General features: G+C 43.9%; 1 long non-coding RNA gene across 1 annotated transcript; it reads left to right on the top strand.

The window, feature by feature from the left end:
• The first annotated feature begins 1601 nt into the window (after positions 1-1601).
• On the top strand, positions 1602-7105 carry LOC118320039. Its single transcript, XR_004796197.2, has 3 exons — positions 1602-2558; positions 3567-3635; positions 4465-7105. It is a non-coding gene; the product is annotated as an uncharacterized LOC118320039 (long non-coding RNA).
• Positions 7106-11642: the final 4537 nt, after the last annotated feature.

The raw sequence follows: 11642 nt of genomic DNA on the forward strand, positions 1-11642 counted from the left end.
CTTTAACCCTGTCTGTTTCTGTGTCCATCACATCGTCAGGGAGCAGAAACAGGGCAGGTCAGGGCTGGTGTTTACAGCGAACGGTATCACGGCTTGTTTGGTGCCTCCTTTAAATCTCAGCATTTATCACCTGTCATCCCTCTCTGACTCCCTGACCCTTCTCATTTCGCCCTGTCCACTCCTCTGTTCCCTGCGTCCCTCCTGCCTCCTCGCTGTGTGAGGAGCAGAGAGGCAGTGTGGTGGGCCAGGTGACACCTCTCCTGACACCAGCTATCCGTCTCCCATTTCATTTACACTGGCTGACTGACACCCTCTTCAACCTCTGTGCTTTTATTCACCCTCTGGGTATCTAACCAGTCACAACAGCACCCACGTCCGGCCCAGTCGATTCACTGATGTACCACTCCCATTTATCACCTCCTGCGTGAGGAGAGCAATGGATTGTTACTCAAACGCACAGCTTTTGCTGTTGGACAATTGTAAGGATGTCACTGCACACGTTGCTCACTGCAATGGTTAAAATGTGACTTCTCCCAGGGTTTAAGAGAGACTGCATCTCCTATGTAAAAAAGTCTCCTCAGACGAAAAAACCCCACTGATCCCGGCTTTGCCAGATCTCATTTAGATCCACCTGAAGGGGCATTGAGTGGTGTGCAATCCCAGAGACGGCATGTCTGGGGTGGGGAGGGATTAGAGGTGACTCCCCCTCGGTTGGCTGGGGTCCTAGATGATCTGAGAGGCTCGCCTGTGAGTCTATGTGACCGCCTATTGTACACTTGTGCAGCCTCGGATTTTAATTCCCTTTTTTTTTGTTTTTTAATCTTCCAGCTCTGTTCTTCTTCAGACTTGCTCTATTTATTTATTTATTTCATGAGTGCGATGATGGCTTTCATTTGCTTGTTAAATTTGTGATAGTCAAATCAAACTCAAAACTCATCTCCAGGTCTTATCCTCAGTTTGTTTTGTAATATCATTAACTCATTCTTTTAGATATTCATCACTAATTTCATACCCTATCTTCTAATTTAAATTCAAAAACAAACTGTCTCCCCAACATAAATATGGAAACATGTCCACTGCTTCTCTGTGACCTCTCTCCTCTTTCTCCTGTGAGCAGAGCACTTGTTATGGCCCATCCCTCTGTTTGTTTAAGATCAACTGGAGGTGGAAAAACACTAATAAGCTGTCAGGGGTTAACCTTATAATAACCAGCTGCACATGCACTATAAACACTGTGATACAAGTGGGAACACTGATGTTGCTCTGAATGACTGAAGGGCTCACTCCCCGATGCCACCAAATAAAACAACAATCATCCTATTCGAAGGTCGTCTTTCTATAGGATCACGTGGCTGTTCTTTTCATGCTGTAGTTTCAACCCATTTTGGTGTCTCTCTCGGTTTCTCTGCTTCATTCAAATGGCTTTGCTCACCAGTGACAGTTACAGCATAATTAACCTGTGGCCAGCCTTGAACAAATAGGAACGCGTGTTGTGTCCCATTCTCACGCAGAAGTCATCCACTTTGTGAAACCTTTTATCCAGAAAAATGGATCATCCATCACTAACCCTTCTCCCCTCTTCCAGCCCCTGTCCTCCCACTGGTTGCGTAATGGGCCGTACCTTGTGGGTCAGTTATGGTGTGGGAAACACTTTGTCCGGAAAGAGGGTCAAATCCAGAGAGTAGAAATCAGCCTTTCACCAGGCTCAGGGCACAATACACCACTGTTCATCCTATAAGCAAATGTCTCCACTTGCCACCTTCATATAAGCAGCTTATGGCCATGTGAACTGTACTTACTGCACCTGTTCATATTACAGGCTGATGGTTCTTGCGTCACGACCAACTTATTATGGTCTTCCTCTGTGTGTGAGAACATTTCCCTCTCTTTCTTATTGATGCTGTTCCAAGTTATGTAACTGCACACTATGCCACAATAAAGGATTAGACCAACTTTGAGAAGATAAGCTTCATAATAATAATAATAAGCAGCAGCTCAGAGCTGGTTTTTTAACTTGTGAGATGTATATATGTAATCTCCTTTGGTCCTGTTGAGTAGCCCCCTGTCCCACGTGGTGATTCCTCTCATAAAGTAAACGTACACTTTTTGTTCATGCAGTTGTTTGAACACTTAGCTCCAATCTCAGCCGGCCTCTGTCTTTTCCCACCCTGTTCTTTTCCTCTCTAGATATCCTGTTTATATGACACGCGCAGTTGTAGAAATATTGCGGAAACTGGGACACATTTCAAGATACAATACACACTTGATTCTAGTGTGTGTATGAAGAAAAGGTTTTGACAGCATTTTTGTAAATATTAACTTTGCTCAAGGCTGGGTCCGTCCACATGCCAGCTTGGATCTTAAAGAGATCAACTGGGTATTAAGGTTGTTTTTTTTAAATACACTTAGCTAAGGATAACTGGGTTTCTTTATTTAAGTGTAACATGTGCAATCATGTCTTGCCAATTTATGTGTATATTTCCTTGTGCCGCTATATCTGTGTGTACACAGCGTAGGTCGGAAACGGGTTGGACCACAGCGGCAGTGGAAGGAACAGGGTAGGAGCCCGGAGGAAAAGGCGTAACTACAGTCTTTTGGCCACCACATCCACTGCACTTGCCACAGGGTGCAATAAAATATACACTGGAGACAATTTCACACTTTCCTGCACACACATACACTCTCACATATGCACAGACATGAACAGGGAGACCGTAATGACAGAGTTCAGTGCTGACCATCATTTTAGATGAACTTTTCTTGTAAAATTTGGGGCTGAATCCATAGTGTGATCGCAGTGGTTTTACTTCAGATGTGAAAACTAAGTGAAGAGGACAACTGAAGTGCTAATCTGTGTGGGACTGGGCTTCTATGGAGCCACAGTGTGTCTTTTTGGTCACTGCAGATTTGCAGCAATCGTCCCCTGTTCTGTCTTTAAACTTGGCTATGCAACAGGGATCCTACTCAAAGTCACACTTATAATGATAATATATATTTTTACTGAGCTTATAAGATTAACTCTGTACTATTCTTGTTGTTGTCGTCTTGGCTAAAAGAGTAATTTTACACAAGGAGCTGACAGCGTGGGACGGTATTCAGACAGCTGTGGTGGCAAAGCCTTTAGGGGCAAAGGCCACCAAGAGAGGAGAGGCTTGTGAAGTCTCCTGTACTTTCTAATATGGCTGTGTGAGCAATGCCAAGAGAATTAATTCCCAAATTTTCATTGCTACAAAATCCACAGAAGGACTTTAATTTACTGGGAAGTCACAACACGAGAGAATTATATATTTTTGATTAATCTGAGAACTGTTCAGATGCAGAGGATTACATCCTCTCTGTTTCCTCTGTTATCTCTCGCACAACAATTACAGGAATTACAGGGACTTTTCTCTTGCTGACCTTGTCCACTGAAAAGTGAAACAACAAGGATAGAAAAGGCCCTGTATTTTGCATGATTTAAATGAAGCAATAGAAGTGGTGATCTGTATGTTACTGCCATACAACAATCTTATCTCCCTCATTAATAGCTCTCTTCTTTTGAATGATCTGCGCCCTTCTCTCCACAGCTCTGCGTTTCTCCTTGGAGACAGCCCACCGAGAGCTAGGACCAACCAGGGGAAATATGGAGGTGAAAGGTCAGACGTTGCTGATGCAGAAACAAGGGTCAGAGGGAGTGGTTGGGTTGGTGAACTTTGACATCACAGTCTCAGAGTCGCAGACTCCAAGTCTTTAACCCCCACTCAAGCTACAATTACTCATTTTCCTTATCATATCAGTCTGCTGTTGTATTCACATTCGTTTTGATGAGACACGCGGAGGTTTTGATTTCCCCCCAGGCCTTTTTGCACATTGCTCATTTTGACTCATCATGGCCCAACAAGCACAGGTGGAAGCAATATTGTCAATAATGGCCCTGTTCCGTTCGAGTGTCTCAAGAAGCCCGGCCAGTGAACGATCACAAAACTTGGACGGGGAAATTGACACGTTTAAATGAAATGCAGCTGTTGTTAATGTTATTTATCACACTTATGCTTTTCCTGCCTTTGTTCGGTCAACACTAAAGCTGCTGGCCTACACTCAGCCTTAGGGAGAGCAGATGTGCATATTGATAATTGATATTGATATGCATTGCAAAGAAAATATACTAATTTGGAAGGGAACTATGCATCACCGGAAGTATTGATACTGGGAAATGGCAAAAGTAAAGAACGTATTGTTTTGTTGTGTCCCACTGTAACACTCAGCATAGAAACATTTTAAAGCTGTGTTGACTTAAATTTAAATAATTAATTTAAACATTTTTTTAAACTGTGACCAAAACCACAGTCGGTGTGTTTTTAACAAACAGTGGTGACCTGCCTGGTGAGATTACAAGCTTCTCTATGACAACTGTTTTAAAATTTCATCACAGGGTTTAAGCATGAAACTAACTAAAAACTCTTACATTTCCATTCGTCACACCAGATCTGTCATGAGAAGATGAGGACAAATGGGTTTGTTAGGACCAAGTGGCAACCCTAGTGTGACGTCACCCGTTGGTTGCTGTTTGGAAGCCGTGAGTTTCGCATTCCAGTGCCATCTTGGTTTTTTGGAAACAGAGAGCTCATCCACTGCGCGCCCACCTGCAACCATGCACCGATTGGATGGACCAGCTGTCAATCACGCTGTGTCCCTGCTATAATTCGATGCTTTATCGTCTTTTTTGGACTGGCAATGATACGTTTTAAACATTGTCATGGATAGACCTCAATGTTTTATCTCTTTTTTCTCGTATTTTACCAGTTGTCCAATTTTAATTTGTGTTTTATTATTTGTAAAGCAACAGACCTATTGTTGTTGTACACCATTATTTTTATTTCTATATAGTGACATGACATTTAAGACTACCCAGCTCATATGCGATGTGTGCAGGCCTGTTTTTTTGGCATGGCTTTGGTTTTGGAGCGAATCGCCTTTGTGTGATACACAATGCTGAAACCAACTGTCTCACAATTAGCATTACCTAGCCAAGACGTGCCCAGCGCACCTGGGGAACTGGGAGTGGAAGAGCGACTACTGGATGAATGCTTGTATGAAAGTCGTGTAAATGTGAAGCCCATTGCATAGAAAGTGTTACACCCTCACAATACATTGGTGTTTTTTTTTTACATAGTGATGTTAAAAAATATTCAGCTGCATGTTCGGTCACAAATGGTCATGTTCGCATATTAATAATCTGTTCTGAAAGTGCAGGAATGGAGCGTAACACTGCCCAGCAGACTTCATCATTGTAATAAGTACCCTTATCTTATCTGCTACTTTTATGGAAGCACCATGTTATTATGGTTCATGGAGCATTTGTGGGCCTCCCCTGTTTTTACACCCATGTCAAGCAGAGAATTAACGTTGAGACTCAAAACATGTCATTACAATTCCTCATGTAAGCTGCTCCTCTGTACATCTTACTGTGATCAGTAAAAATCATATATCGTGTAACATATACGGGGGAAATGAGACCTGTGAACATATGTGATCACTGAGTTGGGGCACAAAGGATCCATTTCAACACGTTTAACCAGCTTTGGAGTTTAGCCCTCACCAAACAGCACTTCAAAGGCATTTCCATGTCAGTCAGGACTCAGATTGCTGCATATGAAAGACCCGCTCTGTGCCCAGAGCTGTGCCCCCAGACCCCCCAGCTCTGATGTTCCACATAGTGGCACCCTTCTCCACTTTGATGTCCACATTGTCACCGAGTCCTATGGAAGTAATCGGGCGTGCTCTGTTTATGTTTGATCACAGCACCAGCCAGCCAGAGATGGACATCATGACTGCCGTGTTTCTTGTGCGACTCCTCTGCGGGTCACTGGAGATGACTGAGATCAGCCGAAGATACATAGAATTCACCGTGGGGTCCCCAATGCAACAAGAACCAAAATAATGATGTTGCCAAGTCGAAGCAGAGATGGGTGTGTCTTACACGGACAGGGCTGCTGTGAGGGTCTGCAATGTGTTGTGACTGCAGTTCTGACTGCTAGCTACAGTCAAGTCTGTTCAATGCATGAATCAACTGTGCTATTTCAGCATGAAAATAAGCGATTGAGCAAGTAAAATATTTTGTGCCTTGGAATTACGGAAGTGAGGAGAATCTAGTCAAAGCTTTCTGTTTGTAAAGTAATTGCCTCCCTCTTCTCCTCCCTCCTTCTATTGTCAACACCTCCCCATCTCCTCCTCCTCCACCTCCTCCACACCACTTGCTCAGGTCACAGTTGGAGGACCAGTAAGAATACACTGTAGTACATCCCCCAGCATGCTGAATGAAAGAGGTGTAAAACAACCATTATCATTCACGCGTGTGTGTGTGTGTGTGTGTGTGTGTGTGTGTGTGTGTGTTCTGCAAAATCCCTAGGGTCAGTCAAAAATGAGTTATTACATTGGCATAATTAACTGGTCCTTGTGTTGTAACTCATTGGTCTCAAATACACAAACACAGCAGAGCACCCCCTGTTAACTCTTGACACTCTCTGGGAACAGCAGGCAGGTGTGACCAGTAACAACAGGATGACAGGGTTCAATACCTCTGCTCCCCGCTGACTTCCTCTCACACCCCAGTTCTACCACACCCAGAGCAGCGAGAGATACAATCCCCAGTGTGTCTGCCAGTGTATAATATATGTGCACAGAGATAACTAAGTGTATATGCTGCTCTGTGTTTGGGTCTGTGCGGCTCATGTAGGCATGCACTCTGGTTTTAAACCCTGAATACCTTCACTGGGTTAATCCATTTAACTGTAGAAGTGCTCATCTACTCAGACAAAGGTAGTTAACCCCAAACAGTCGCTGATAACCTCTAGGTCTAACCTGTGACCTCTGACCTTAACCCCAGGGCTCTTCAAACGAGACATTGGCCTCTAGGGTTTCAACACATAAATCTTAATGGGTTTCCTTTTTCTTTCTCTGTTATGCTTCCTCCTTCTGCGTCTCTGTCTCTCTCTCTGGGTTCTGTGCAGGGCCGGCCCAAAATAATCCTTTGAGTCTGTTTCCTACAGAGCCCATCCTGAGTTTTCACAACACAGAGCCAGAGGCTGCTGTGGCGTACACGTGAGCAGTAAACAGCACTGCATAGTTTATCTAACCTTCTCTGAAGTTGTTAATCTTTGAATATAAATCATGAATATATAGTTTCACTTTCTTAAAAAGGCCTGAAAACACTTTAGAGAAGATTTGTCAAGCAGGAGAAAACTGTCTTTTTTGGGTACTGGCAATGCATGTGAGAATGATTTAAATCAACTTGTTTCTGGACAACATTAGCAATCATCTTTGCCACAGAAGAAGATAATACTTGTAAGATATACTATAAAATACTTTGGAGTATGATCAATTCACTGTTGGATTTGGTATTTCCATGGGCAATAGAAAAAAAATCAAAGAAAGTATTGAATATCACTACACTTACATTTGTACATTCTATCTATACTTGTATGTATTGTTAGTATATCTGTTTCTCTTGTCATGAATCCATAGGTTCCGCAGAGTCTTATTAACGATAATGTTTTCTGGGGTTTTGCCATTGTAGCCTTTTGTGTCTACAGTTCCCTGCAGTTAGAATCATGCAAGGGTTAAACAGGGGTGTGATTTGTTCTCAGCATGAGTTGTGTGTGTTTTGGTGTGTAGTGCTTAGTCTCGTCAACAACAGAGAGGTCAGTGCACTGACACCCGGCTGCTTAGACTTTTGATTTGACAGTGAAAATCTGAAGCACCTTTTTCCAAAGCAATGAAAGTACCCCATGTGCAAACAGGTTACTATACATTCAGAGTTTTGTCATTTGTGTAAGCAGAACGTGGGGAGTGAGCTCATTACGTAGTGGGAATGTGATATATTTGAGTGAGCTATAGAACTTGATATGCAAAAACATATTCATGGCATAGTAAATTGCATTATCTTTTTTACACCCACCACTAGGCTTCCTCCCAAACCCCATTGGAAAGTTCCTTAGACACCCTTCAACTGGTTGAGTGGTTAATGAAGGCTCCAGGAGAGTGATAGACGGTAATAGTGGGTCATAATACTAATTGGTGGTGATTGCAGCGCTTCCAAAGTGGAATATCTGTGTGAGTAAACAGAGGCCTGGCTCTTTTCAGTGAGCTCACCCCCAGAGTGCTCTCCCTTTCTCACAGCACAGCCTAGCAACAGCCTGTCCTTCCATTTTACTGGGTTTTGACCAAATAACTCAGCTGGCCATCACAACTCTGCATTGGTCACCCATCCTTTTGTTCCAACTCTTTTCTCTCCCTGCCAAACATGCCAGATCCCCATGTATCAGAGAGAGAGGACGGAAGGGAGAGAGGGTGTGCACGTGATTTCCAGAGAGCAGAATGAACCTCATGCTGTATTTCCCATTTATCTGACCCACATTAAATCATTTCTCCCTCATTCTGTCCCCTCTCCTTTAATGGCTTTGAGATCATCCTGTCTTTTAAGAAGTGATGTTAACAGCCATTGACATTGACAGTGGCTGTCTTTGTCACGTTGAAGAGACGAGACAAGTGTGGGCCCTCTTGTCAGAGACAACATCGTACTCTCAGTAACACTTAAAGGATAACTTCCACATGTTTAGGAGACACCTGTATTTGCTTTAAATGTAAGGAATGAGGCTCTTCGTGTGTCTGTCTTTGTGGGAGTTTATGTTAGCATAAACACTGAAAACATCTAGCCTATAGCTCTGTCACAACAGAACAAAATCTGCAGCACCTATAAACCGCGTTGATTACAAACACATTTGTTTCACATGTACAAAAACTTGTGTTTAAAATGACAACGTCTGGTTTTATTGGGGTTATGTATTTATGTTAGTTAACAGACTGAGTAACCAAGATGAGTTGAAGTCAAAATAACTGGCTGATGGCTGCAGTAACTTATTGAATGGATAGATGTAGGATTGTGTAATTAGTGCTTTAAATGTGCCACTCATTAATTTCTGCCTCTGCTGTGACGTGTGCCCCACATGTCATGACACTCACACAACAGCTCCAGTCACCAAAGGTTCCCCCACAACACAAGATATTGGACCTTGGGCTCAGGGTTTCTGGGGGCCCAAGGGTGGCTTGTTTTACCAAAAGCTTCAGTGCTGCGGCAAAAGGCAGGCCGCATTGTTATGCAACAGTTTAGTGTGGATGAATAGATTTTAGCGCAGGCCTAGTGAATGCCAGCGGAAATGATGGGAATAAAGTATCGGGCAGGTTAATCCCACAGGGAGTCCCCTCGGGGCCTGGCCCTCATATCTCCCCTGTGTTTCGCTTTCAGTCTTAAATGTGTTGGCTGAATGTTTATCGGAGTCAAAGAAGGAGCAGAAAGGAAGAGGCTGGATTCAGTGGGTTCAGCAGCAGAGCAGGCTGGTTAATCCTCGCAGCCCCAACACAAGGGCCAGCCAAGCTCTTGGGGTCCCCCCCTCATTTTCCTACTTTACTAACCTCTCCTCTCCTCTCCTCTCCTCTCCTCTCCTCTCCTCTGTGGGTGACGTCACTGGTTGGCACAGAGAAGCAGGGGGAGAATAATTAGGTTTAGATGGCCGAAGTAACTATGTGTGTGTATGTGTGTGGTGATGCAGAAGGGAATTTGCAAGGCTATACTCAACACGAAGCACGTAGTCATTACAATCATTACTCAAATGGAAAATGGGAAATATTGCAGTTTATCTGAATGCTCTAAATGCAAGGTTTTATGCCATAAAAATAAATGATGCTGGAATGAGCTCATTTCTGATTTCAAGTAACAAAATGCACCAACAGATGCACAAAGAATGTGACAATATGAAATAAAAAATGAATAACAGCCAAAGAGACACGAAACACAGAAAGTTTGACTGGGCTTGGAGTTAACTGCATGATGTTGGGGGAGGAAGACCAGGAGGCCCTGCTTTAATAACTCACTATAGACTCCATACATGACCACCTCAGAAAAGCCCGTCCCTTCACTGGGCTTCTTGCTATATACACAGACTACTTAGGGAGAAGCCTTTGTTTGTACGATGCGCTTTGTCAACCTCTATTTAGTGGCTTCTTTACAACAGACCCAGCCCTTTGAATATTAACTGTGTGATCACTCTTGCCACACAAGCAGCCGCTGAGGACCCTCTATCAATGCAGCCCAGCTCCCCTGCACTCTGCACCAGGGCTTTGTGCCCAACCACGGCTTGGTGTACAGGCTCTTGTGGTTTCTCATCGGCTCGTTCTGGAAACTTCTAGTTTCCATTGCTTCACTGGCATCATTTATGAAGAAGTTGATTCATTTCACATATGAGGGGAGTCTAAATCAGGGATCAAATAGAGGGGGAGTCCGACATTTCACAAAAAAAGGAGACAAAGAGATGCAAGAAATGCAGCTGGAAGAAAAGAGCTGATACGTCTATGTCGCTTTATGTCACTGTGTCATTGTGAGCCTCTAGTGGAGTGCGACTGTAGTTCTGACTAGTGTAATGAGCGTAGCAGCTGGGGCAGGAAGGCGACTGAGGGTGGGAGAGTCTGGGCTAGTGTTTTTTGCAGGCCAATAATCCCCTTTATTGAGTCTCAGGAAATCCTAATTGGAGTCGGAAGTGGCTCTAGTGGCCAGATGTGCAAAGACAAACAGAGATGATCCCACCCCCAAGGACAACTGACCACAACCTCCTCAGCCTCCCTACCACCCTGCTGGGTTGCATTTAAACACAGTACACACACACACACACAAACACACACACACACACACACACACCACCAACACTTCCACTAACATCCCCTACACACAGCCTGAGGAATTTAACTTTTTCACAACCCAACAGACACACGTGTGCACGCAGTGATCCATTGCTAAAAATGTTGTTACAGTAGACAGCTTGGTAAACAAGGCACAGCGTCAGCTGTGTACTTAGGATGGTCTATGAAAACCAAGAGAGATACAAGGTTCAGTGGTGTCGCTTGTCAACTCTCTCAATCGATTAAGTTCAGAGAAGCTGTTGCTCATGTTGTTGCAAAAGCCCCCACTGCAAGTTCTCAAACAATCGATGCACTGGAGGCTTAAAGAGAGAAAGAAAGCAAGAAGAAGAAAAAAAACAAAACACAAACCTGTTCTGACAGAGAGATTCAATCCTGTAGAAAGTGACAGAAAACTCTTCACAGTGTGTTTTCCTATATGACTCACAACCCTCTCATCTTTCTGTCTCCATAATGTATGTTTGTATCATCATCCACTGGCCTGTCTGTGAACCCCTAGTCACACTGTGCAGCGTGTAGTCCTCTCTTGATGTCATGTATAACAGTACGTAGTTCCATGTATGGAGCAGTCCTGTATGAGTCAGGGTAAGTGCATATGTATGTGTTTGTGTGTTAGAGAATTTGGGAAAAACAGGCCAAGAACATTTGAGTTTGTCAGTGGTGTCTGTCTCTTGCTGTCTCTCCTTCTCAGACCGGCGGTCTGACCAAAGCCAGAGATCCTTGTCGGAGCGTTCTGGATAACTGCACGTGATGCGAGTACAGCTGGGAAGCCAAGAGCTATCTGAGGAAGCTGGTTTTGATTAGGAATACCTCCCCAGACCTACTGTCCCAGTCCGGGAACAGACCCAGGTGTGGGTGCAGCATGTCTATACATGTGTTTGATACCCCCACAGAGTCACAGTCACACTGACCTA

Source organism: Scophthalmus maximus, chromosome 9 (genome assembly GCF_022379125.1).
Source record: "Scophthalmus maximus strain ysfricsl-2021 chromosome 9, ASM2237912v1, whole genome shotgun sequence".
Lineage (NCBI taxonomy): Eukaryota > Metazoa > Chordata > Actinopteri > Pleuronectiformes > Scophthalmidae > Scophthalmus > Scophthalmus maximus.